Genomic DNA, 11,682 nt, shown 5'->3' with positions numbered 1-11,682 from the left:
AACATCAATTTTTCCTACTGTTTTATGTTTTCCAGCTTTCTGCATAAAACTGAAAAGTAGAAGCATTTTACCACAAAGTTTGCAAAAGCTCTATAATCTTAATCAAAACAAACCCCTTTCAGCCAGCCATTGCTGAGTGATTGTAATATTAACACAGGTCATGCTAAGGATTCATCTTTCCTTCCAAAACATGCTAAAATCTGCTAAAAATGTGAGTTATAAAGTGCTGTACCTGCCTTGGGAACAATACTGCTCACCCACACCAAGCTAAACCTCACAAGACAAGCACAGAGAAGTACTACTAAGTGCTTAAATGATCAGACTGTAGTTTAATTAATGAATTAAGCAGAAGACATCTCTGATTACAATTATGCAACTTTGCATAAGCTCAGCTCATACTTTAAGTGTATTCTTTCACTGTTCCCTCTTATTACCTTGCAGTGGGTCCATCCACACAGCAAAATCTCCTTTCTTTCCATTTTGTTCTTCTGGAAGTGTTTACCTCCTGCATTAGCACGGGTTAACAGAGTTTGAAGCACATGTAATTCTTGTTTCATACTCGGTGCTCTTCAGGAATAGCAGTGCCAGGATTATAAAATCATTTAGAATCCTTGGGAGCACTCCAAAGTAGCCTGAGTGGCAGAAATGGATTTTTAGCGTGCTGCCAACATGGTGTATTATCCATTTCCCATGCTGTTAACCTACTGAAAAGTCATTTCAAAGGAGAAAAGAAAGGTGGTCTTTCAAACCAGAGTCATCTAGGCACATGAAAAAGGTTTTTAGGAGCCCTGGCAGGGAAAGGCTGCACACACAAGAGCAGAGAAAGTTGCAAGATTGGCTATACAAACTTTAAAATTCACATGCAGTATACACAATGCTGTTTACCCTGTGAGTGAAGAGGAAAAGCCTTTTAAGACCTTCATTTTCAGGATGTATAAGCAAAAAACCCACCCAAACTAGGCAGTCTGCTCTTGGGAAGATCTCATTGAGTGCAGAGGGCACCTGGCACAGAGGCATGATCCTGCTGCAGGGTGTGATGCTGGGGGAACTGAAACCCAGTGCATCGCTGTCACCATAAAAATCAGAAAACAAAGAAACAAAACATATAAGGAAAATATGCAGAGTGGTTTAGGCTGAAAAAATCATAATTACAGGTTTCTGAACTACTACAAGTTTCATTTTCTGGTGAGGGAAGCCAAAGGATTTTAGAAAACAGAAGAGATGCTTAAGCTGCTGGAAGGAAGTCCTGAGATCTGAAGCAATAAGCATCCCACCACTGTCCTTCTGCCTTGGCACTTCAGGAAGATATATGACAATTGATTAGGGTTTTTTTTAAAATATTTCACTATTCTGGCTACCATTCCACTGGCATTTCCCATGGTGCTTAAAAGCTTTCTAATACAGTCTGGGCCAGCCAGCAGTTGTGCCTTTGCTCCAGCCCAGGGCAGAGAGTGAGCAGCAGATGACATCCACATTTTGTCTGAGTCTTGACCAACAGTTCCCTCCCTTGTCTTTTCTCTTCTGTCTTTATTTTTTGCTATAGGAACCTATATTTTGCTTTAGCTCAGTCAATTGGTCTTAGAATAGGATCAGACAGGTCTCCACTGACAGCAGTGTCCAGTGCTAAAAGGGAGCTGTGAAAAAACTGGCCGGATATTGCACCTACTGTTTCCAGAAAGCAGTGACTCCCACAGACTGTCACAGAACGGTAAATAAAATCCCTTCCAACAGCCTATTTCCCAGGAAAAGGTTTCATTTAATGTAATTCAGATCAAAACCAGTCTTCACTAAATTTCACAATTTCCCTGGCTTCTAACTGGCCTTTACAGAATCAGTTTTAGGAGATGCTCCAGGAGCAGCACTATGGAGCAACACTACTTAGAGATGCAGAACTAAGTCCAGGCATTTATCTTTGCTGTCCATTGTAGGAAGCAAAAATTGTGCTCACTGCTAAAGCATAATTTAAGTACTGTGCATGTGTACCTTGCTGTATCAGCCACCTTCACAAGGGGCATGTACTGCTGGAAGGCAGCAAAAAGCTAAAGAATCATTCATTAAATATGGTGTATATAACTCCCTCCTAGTGACGTGCTTTTTGCACTCGCCTGGGTTCTCTCCATTACTGTCTGTTACAAGTGAGAGTATCACTAAAGGTGAACACAGTTTCCACAACCTCAGGAGATTGGATGAGTTTGAGGATCAGATAATTTGTTAGGACGAGGGAAAACTCCATTTCAAATGGTTTGCTTTAAGCTAAGTTCCCAGCACAAAATATTGAAACATAACCATGTGAGAAATCATTCCAGAGCATCTCTGCAGGAGTTGTTCCCTTGTTTCCAGAAATTTCCATTTTCTTGAGCCTGGCAGGCTAAGGAGGCACAAAATGACTGCACTCTAGCTGTGCTGCATTTTTCACACCAGTGAAAAATGCACTGTGGTGCATTACTCACACCAGTAAAGAAACCTTATCTAAACATTTTAACTTCACATGCATCTACATGAAAGAGCAAAACCAGCTCCTACAAAGAGTTGCAGCTCAGTTCTTACAAGGCATTCACTTAGTCCATCAATCTTAGGAAGGCACATACCTGCAGGAATCATCACCAGCTCTTATCTCGAAGTAGCCCTTGCCTGGGATGATCCCAGCTGGCACCAGCAGCATCTGGCACAGCCTTTAAGATAACTTTGTTTGCACACTCAGTATCATCTGATTATTTTCTTAAATAATATTCCTAAACCAGCTCTAATGTGAACACTCATCATACCCTGACTCCCACCAAAATGCCTTTTTCATTAGTATTAAAAGTCATGAATTAACTGACTAATTAGATTATTTATTCACTTCACTTTCACCCTCCTGATCATTCCAAATTGAAATAGACACACTTTGGACAAATCCAGCAGTGTGGATTTCCCCTTGCTGTCTGTCACTCTAGTCTCCAGAGTTTCTTCGGAAATATTTTCTTTGCTTATTCTTATTCCTACTCTTACCAATTCTATTAGTGTTTGTGGTGCCTTCACTCTTCTCATACTCCCAGATCAGACAAATTCCAGAACTGTAAGTACCAGAGATTACAGTATTGAGGACCTGTTGCTTACATCGCCCTATTTTTTTCTTACATCCTTCTTCAACTTCTTAACCCTGAATTCATGTTAAAAACAAAACCCCAAACCATCTGTACAATAATGGACCTATTGGGAGATGGGACTATGATTTGTGTAGGGGCACTGAGATAGCTTAGAGAGAACAAAAGGCACTTGAGTAGTTCTGTTACTCAAGGGAAAAAGTGAAGGAAAAGAGGAAAAGGAAAAATCCCTGCATTGAAAAGTACAGTGATTTTGGAATATGTCACAAGAAGAGAGAGTGGTAAAACAGCAAGCAGTGAAGGACCAATCTTGTTCCTTTGGAGCTGGGAACAGCTGAAAGGCCAGCTCATGCTACTGTAATATTTAACAAAAATACCCATGAATTCTTCAGAACTGGGAATTATCTCCTGCAGACTAAGTTTATCAAGGGGAAAAGAGCAGTCATACAGGTCATACAAAGTTCTGAGACAGTGCTGGGATTCTGCAGAAGTGGCTGCAAACACCAAATGCAGGAGAGGAAAGAAAAGAAAAATCCCAAGACAAAATCTGCTGGCAGTTGTGCCGGCCAGGAATGGAATTGGAGACAGATGTGCACTAAACAGCCCTGGTGTGGGGAGGTGGGGGACACAGCAGTGTCCAGCAGCCCCATGGGCAATCCTTTGCAGTGGGGACAGAAAACACCATGCTGCAGTGGATGGGCCAACTGTCAGCCAAGGAAAAAGTGAAAAAAGTGGGGTTTTCCAACAAACTTTGAGTTAAAACTGAGTTGCCCACAGAGGTCTCTAATGGCAGGGTGGAACATCAGCCTGGCTGGCAGGTGAAGCCCAGGTACCAGCCAAAGGGGAGAGGAGGCTTTGCCTACAAACCACTATGAGTTTGAAGAAGACCAAAGGAATCAAGCTGTGGAACACCAAAAACACAGTGAGCCAAGAGTGAGTACTACTCATTTCAGTTTTATGGCTTACAAATTCAGCCCTAGAGCAACTGGTAGTGCCAGGCAGGTTCTTTGCCTTTGCATCTACCAGAGATGCACTTATGCAAAGTCCACAGAGTCAGGGAATTGTTTGAATTGGAAGGAGCCTGAAAGACCATCTAGTTCCAAACCCTGTGCCATGAGCAGGGACATCTTCCAATAGACCAGGTTGCTCAGACCCCCACCCAAGCTTTGTCTTGCACTTTCAGGGATGAGGCTTTTCCAGATAATCTGTGCTAGTGTTTTATCTCCTTGTTGTAAAAAGTTTCTTCTTTATTACTTGTTACATTCCTACAAGGATAGGATTCTCAGAGCTGTGTGATGAGAAAGTTCTACAGATGAGCATGAAGTGTGGAAAAAACACTAATCTTGTTAGAGATGACAAAAGGATACAGCAAAGCAGACAGCAGACAGCTTGCAGGTTAGCTTGAGCTAAGCCACATAACCACTACTGACTTTTGACTTCCCCTATTCAAAGTATTTAAATATTGAGAGGCTTACTCTGAAATGCTGTGGCATCAGACCCCATGAGCTTCTGCCTGGCAGACACAGGGCTGCACTTGCAGCCACCACAGCTGCTACCCTCAATTCTGTAAACTAACATCATAATTTTTAAAAATAATTAAAAATGGAGCTTTTCCAGCTTTCAAGAAAGAGGGAAGCACAAGTCATTGGTTGATTTGGCCAAGTAACACACCACAATGCCTTCAATTAATGAAGGCCTTGGAGTGGACCCTTGCAAACCTGGTGGGCTTTCCCCTTCTCAGTTCCTGTCCAGAGAACAGGGCGGTAAGAGGACCACTGTCCTGATACAAAATCAACTCTGGGGCACCAACTGTGCCCATGAGGTCTGTGCTGATGTGCTCAAGACACCCTGCATCCCTCCTTCCCACCCAAAAAGGGCCACTTTGCTGTGCACATCACCAGGGCCACCCTGATGCTCCAGGGCAGTGGCTTCTCCTGCTGTAAATTAATTAACTCTTACAGAACACCTGCCTTTTGTCAAATTTTTCCACCAATATTGCAGAAGTGCTGTAATTTTTCCTTTCTAGGCAATGGGCTACATATTTTCCATGGGGTTGTGTTGGGGTTTTTTTCTTATACCAGTCTTTTTCCTATTGTCTAGCAGATGGTCACACTCTGTGAACAAAGAAGCTTTGATTTCTAGAGGAATGCTGTGAAGATATCATCTGCTTGGTCATGCTTTGGGTCATTCTATGCATTACTAATTTTCAAGTTGAAAAGCCACTCCTCATATATTTGCTACCTACTTTCCATGGAAAAGCTGATTGGGTAAGGAGGCTGTCCCGAGGTTAAACACCAAATTTACTGGAACCTTTCTCTTCCAGAAAGTGTCAATGAATAGATTTTTTTTTTTTTTTTAACCAAGTTTTAAAATTCAACCTAAACAGTTATTTCCTTGTAGAGACCATAAAATGGTACAGGACTGGTCCACAACCACTTACAGGTTCTCTGAGCACATCAGCAGGATGAAGACCCATATCTATCTTCTCTTGCTGGCTGCAGGCATCTCTGCTGCTCCCCAGATGAGCAGCATGGCTGAATTACTGACACTACTACAGCAAATGTGTGAGGTGATGACAAAAGACATTCAGGTAAATTAAATTTCCATTTTTCTAATCTAAAATGTAATATACTGAATCCTCTTGTTTTTGAATATTTAACTTTTCTTGAAAGTAAGTCAAACAATCTATGTTTTTATCTACTATATTTTTATCAGTGTTAATGAAGAGAATATTTGAAAGGCTGAATTAATGTGTTATTTTTCAGAATCTGAGGATTGAAACTCCCAACAATATAGATGTAAGTAAAAGTTTTTTTTTTTAAAAAAAAGTAAATTTTTTGGTTAATTTCTTCACTAGAAATTAAAGTAGCTCTTAAATTGTCTCTTAAAATACTCTATTTGTATTTAAGAGCAAACAATTACTTTAAGTGTAGCTATTATTACTTTAAGTGTAGCTATTATAATTTTATTAATTATAAAATTAATTATAAGATATAAAATGTCATTTGATATAAAATATTATTAAAACAAATCAAGTGATGAGTCAAAAAAAAGATGCTGTAATATAAAAGGACAGCAACTATACTTGTTCTATGTTTTTGTAAATCTCCTGCAGAACACACACACATGGAATGGTTTTCTGAATTAGTTTTTTGAATGAGATACAGCTAAAAAGGAAAGAACAGATTCATTCACACTTCCTGCTTGTATGTCTGAAAAATCCTTCTGTTTAGTCTGCTTCATTTAGTCTACTTCTAGAAATGGCTTTTTGTATCCTTACCATCATTTAGGGAATTAAATAGTTGTATTACTCATCTTCTCTGAAGGATGAAGTTAATGCCCCTGAACAGTACATTGTGACTGGGTGTCCATGAACAGGGTCTAACTTAAAGATGAAAATCCTCTTCATGCGATTCCCATCTTCTTTTGCATCTCCAGTGAATTTCTCCCATTCCCTCTAAGAATTTCTTTTCCAGATAACTTTAAATTACTCCCTCATCATGCAGACATTAATAAGGCTTGTCTCTTTGCTGTGCATCTACTACAATCTTGGTTTCCACAGACCCCAGTCCAACACAGAGCTCTTCTGCTAATTGTGTATGCAGGTAGTTATTTGTGAAAATGTTATCTGACTCACTGATTTATTGAAGGAGCAGAATAATTCCCATTTTTGCCCTAAACTAGCTACAGAAGGGCTGAGTTTTCCATCCCATTCCATCCCAATCCAGCCCATTCCTTGCAAATGAGATATAAAGTTCCCAGCTCTGCCAGTTCTCTCTGGATCCTGTCTGGAGGAGGTCTCTTCCAAGGCTGGGGCTTTAGCTCTGAACTTCTGATCCAGAATCAGCAGTGCCCAATGGTGGCAGCTCACTCATAGCTTTTCCTGATGAGGTCCCTGGTGGAGCCACCACAACCCATTGTGCCAGTGCCCAGCTCTCCTCTGAGGGGAAGAGCTGCTTCCCTCTCACCTGTTCTTTGGGTCCAGAGGTGACAGAGACTTCCTCGGTGACTCTGCGTTTGCTGTTAGTGACAGAAGCATGCGGCTTCCCAAGCAAGGCTGAGGGAAAAAATTATCTTATTCATCGTGCAGCATCTGGGAATGACTAATAGGAGATTATGTTGGTCAAGAACATCATGAGTGCAATGCTGACCTTCAGCAGTCTCCTACATTTCCTCCAATCTTCAGTAATAAGGTTTTTCTTCAGTTTTCATCACTTTCTTCCTGCATAACATCTAAATCTGTTCTTGCTGCTGATGGTCGTATCCTCTCCTTCTTTGTGAGTTTAACTGATCTCTTTCGAAATGATCCCATGTGATATGACCATCATCCATCACTCTTTGCTTGGCTTCCATCCCACATCCCTTCTCCTCCTTCTGGTAGCCTTGTCCAGACCACAAGGTCTCAGAGACCAAAGCCAGTGACCGCTCTGTGGCAGAGGGCCAGAGTGGCTGCCCTTGTGATGGGACAAGGGCCAGGAGGTGAGAGGGTGACCGCTGTCCCCATCTCTCCTGGCACACAGGTGTCAGATATCACGTGGCTTAATGTTTGGAGTAGCCTCAAGTTCATTTGTTTTCTTTCTCTTGTTTTGGAGAGACAGAAGTAGATGTGAGAAATCAAAGCAGTCTTCACATGGCTTCAGAAGAGGCAGGGCTGAGTCTTTAGACAATGACATATTTCATCTGGACATTGCAAGACACACAAGCAGATACTGTCCTTTGCCAGGTTTCTGTCTGCAGAGTAAATAAATGTCCACAGCAGATAAGCAAACTCGCCTAAGTTGTTTGCAAACTCAAGCCCAAAAGTCAATATGAATGTATTTGTGCTCAGGCAGCTGGGCAAAACTCACAATGTTTTTTAATAAATTAATGTAGCTTATTCATTGTGGTTATGAATACTTGTATGTAAATTCTTTTATTTCTTCCATCTTAGGATGTGAATTGTATCAGGACAATCTTCAAAGGAATGGAACAGCTGAAAAATAATCCAGCTATGAAAAAATTCAGTGCTTTTTTCCAGAATTTTGAAAGACTGAAGCAATGGCTCATGCCAAACCTGGCAGAAGAGGTAGGAATTTATTTGCTGTCTGCCAGAGATCATGCAGCAGACATGTAACAAAATAAGATCTATAATTCACAAATGTGTCTTTACATCTACAAGAGAGTAATTTATGTACTGGCTTCTTTTTAGTACATAGAAGACTAAATCCTAGCACTATTTCATGTTTATAACCTTCCCTTGTTCTGATATGCAGCTTGATCCACTTCTAAAATAAGGATTCATACGTATGATAAGCAAATCAAAGAAAAATTTTATCACTTATAAAATGATATTGAGATTAAAAAGCTCTAAATAATGATTAAATATTAAGCAATTTCATTTTCTTGATTCATTTTTCAGGGGATATGTGATACAGAAAGAAGGAGCACAACAATATTTATAAAAAAGCTGATGACATTCATCCGGAAAGTATTAAAAGACACAAGAGTGAAGAGTTAGAAATTTCTAAAATTGCTGTAAATTTATATGGGCAGTAAAATCTTTCCTTGTTTAAGGAGTGTTCCTCCTTTGTGTTAAAATTTGTCAGGGCACACCTTCAGTTTTAGTGGTACTGCACTGCTTCATGTTTGGCATCTCAAAATATCTGGTGGCAAAATGGCATTTCTATTTTGAGATGAAAATTTAAATGCTTGATAAACCAAATCATGCAGGGGATTACAGAAAGACCTGACTAGGCATAAAATCTCTGTTTCTCATGAAGAGTTAATTTCTGAGTCACAGGGAGACTGAAGAGGGGTGGGTATGAGCACAAGCAGCTGGCTCACAGCACACCCCTGGTCCGACCATCACCTGGCCCAAGGTGTCAGATGATGCAGGATGTGAATATATCCCCTTTGCCTTGCTTTGAAACCAGACTGGGCCAGTGCAGGGGGGAGTAGCAATATGGGACTGCCTGAATACCCTTTGGACTTTGAAGGTTTAAGGTCAGATTTCTACTGGATTATTTTCTCACATAACCTCCTTATTCCATAAGCACTGAGAAACATGTCCTGGGATTTTCCTCTACCTGCAGCTTTGGTAGATCAGTGTAAATTTGACAACTAAAGTTTTGTAATGATCTGCACATATAGCACTTAGAGAATTAATGGGTTTTTTATAATGTTAATGGTTAGGAGTGTTTAGATCAGTACAAATTTGTTTCTATTGTGTCAATTAAATTATGTTATATTTTATAGACAAAAGAGGAGAAAATAATATATAGAAAAATATAGACAAAAAAGGGGTTTTTTACTACTTTTAATTAAATGAATAATTGTGCTTCTCCCTCCCCTTCCCCCACAAATTTCTTCCAAGCTATTCCCACACTTCAGGAAATAGTTATCTAATCTAGTCAGGGGAATTAGATCCTTGAGGTGAGTGAGTAAATGTGATGCTGAAAGCTGGTTCCAATGATGCATGAATTAAAAACCAGAGAGTCCATTAAGGTACCCAACTCTGCAACAGAGCTGAGCTCACACATTCTCTCTAGCTCCTTGGACAATACTTGCATTTTTTTTTCTATGAATATCCCAGCATAAATTAATTTCTTATACATATATATGAGAAAGAAATGAGACCAAAATTGAGAAGAGATTTTTGGTCAGATAGAGAGGTGGGTTCCAGCAGTGCCTTTCTGGTCATAGGAGAAGCTTCTTCGAAAATCTACCAATTCTGACATCATGAAAAAAGGAGCTGAGCAGATGAGCAAGGCACTTGTCACAGTGTTGCCAAGTGTTTGATTTAATGTATTCCAAACTCCTGTGTCAGACATGTTCTGATACAACATGTCAGCATCCCTGCTCCTTTTTCAGGGGCATCCTCAGGAACACCGGCAAAAAGACAGGTGAGAATCTTGTGATGACAGACCAAATATGCAGAAACAAAACATTTTCTTGCCACATGCTGATTTTCCCAGTGTGTTCTAGCGTTATCCAACTTTCATGAAGGAAAAACGCAGTTTTTTACAGTATTGCTCCATACGATGGGCAAAGCAGAAAGAATTACTGGTGAAACAAAGGTTAATCAGCAAAATTACTATTTTTAAGTTGTTTGTGCAGACGTTGATTTGTCAGACGCTGTGCTCTGCTTAGTCCCCAAAGCAGAGCAGCCTCCGCACAGGAGTCTGCTGACGGCAGGTGGCAACAGGAGACCAGAAATGCTCGATGCTGCTGCCGGGAGAGCTTTCGGGCAGGAAAAATCTTAGGGCTTTCCTTCCTTTCCTCAGAGCTCCTTCATTCCGTTCGAGTCCCCATTTCGCAGCGATTGCGATTCCCGAGGTGAGTCCAAGTCCCGTTGGTGCTCAGCACATCCCCACAGCATCCTTGTCCCCTCGGTGCCACCAGAGCCAGGCAATACCCGCGGGGCACAAACCGCTTTGAACGCTCTGCTCGAGTTTCACGGCAGCAGGAAGGAGGTGACAGCCCAAAAGTCCTTGCCTAAAGAACAAGGCGACATCAGCGGAGAGGTTTAACCTCGGGTGCAACCACATACAAGTTAAATCCAGGCAGGGAAGTGCTCACAGGGCGGTTCCCTGGACAGGTTTCCCTGGATTCAGGGGGTGCATTTCAGAGGGGCCAAAAGATGGAGAAAAAGGAATGGCTTGATTTAGCTCCAGCTCCAGCGGACCGTGGAAAACACCCAGGAATGGTGAGGAGAAACAAGTGCACAAAGTCTGAACAGGCTGAACAGCCTGAACAGGGCGTGATGAAACTACCTAGGAGAAGAAAATGAACCATGCTGCTGGCACGAGTCAGCAGGACAAGAGCAAGGTCAGCAAAAAAAAAAGGAACTTCAAAGATACTGAGAGCTCTGTCTGGATCGCTGTACCCCCAAATCACTGCAGACACCTGCTCTCTGACCCACCTGGATCCTGCTTCAGGGGAGAACTGCTCCAGCTGCACTTTAATATTAACTATTTCTATAGAAAGTTCAAAAGAATCATCTTTTCTATCATGCTCAGGGGAAAAAAATCATATAGACGGTAAAATATGTACTGAATTATGTATAATTATTTATTGTATTTTAAGTGTAATATATATTATATATTACATTATTATATTATAGTATATAATATTTCGGGGAGCTCTAGACTACCTTTTTAAAATATAATATATAATTCATAACATATCTATTATATAGTCGATATATAATATTTTATGTAATTTTTCTATTTAACATATAACTCATCTTTTCTGGCATGGCCAGGGAAAACAGCATACCGTTAACACGGTGAAACAACACTCTAACTTCAATTAACCTTTAATCCTTCCATTTGGCACTTTAATCCTTCCATTTGGCACTGCAATTGACCCGGCTAGCAGCATTACCCATCCCAGAGAGCAATTCTGGTTTTCTTCTCGGGGCTCGGCCGTGGGTCGGCGGATGGAGCGGGTACCGGAGCCCCTCGGGGGTCAGGGCAGGAGCACCCCGGTGCCCGCAGGGGGGTTTCCCGGCTCGGGCGGAGATTCCCGGCCGGAATTCCCGAGCATCCCTGAGTCACTCCCGCCCCCGAGCAGCAGCGCCCTGCGCGGCCGCGCTCCGCAGCGCCGATTCCCGGAA

This window comes from Poecile atricapillus, chromosome 13 (genome assembly GCF_030490865.1).
Source record: "Poecile atricapillus isolate bPoeAtr1 chromosome 13, bPoeAtr1.hap1, whole genome shotgun sequence".
NCBI classification, from domain to species: domain Eukaryota; kingdom Metazoa; phylum Chordata; class Aves; order Passeriformes; family Paridae; genus Poecile; species Poecile atricapillus.
Note: the sequence above shows the minus strand (reverse complement) of the source record.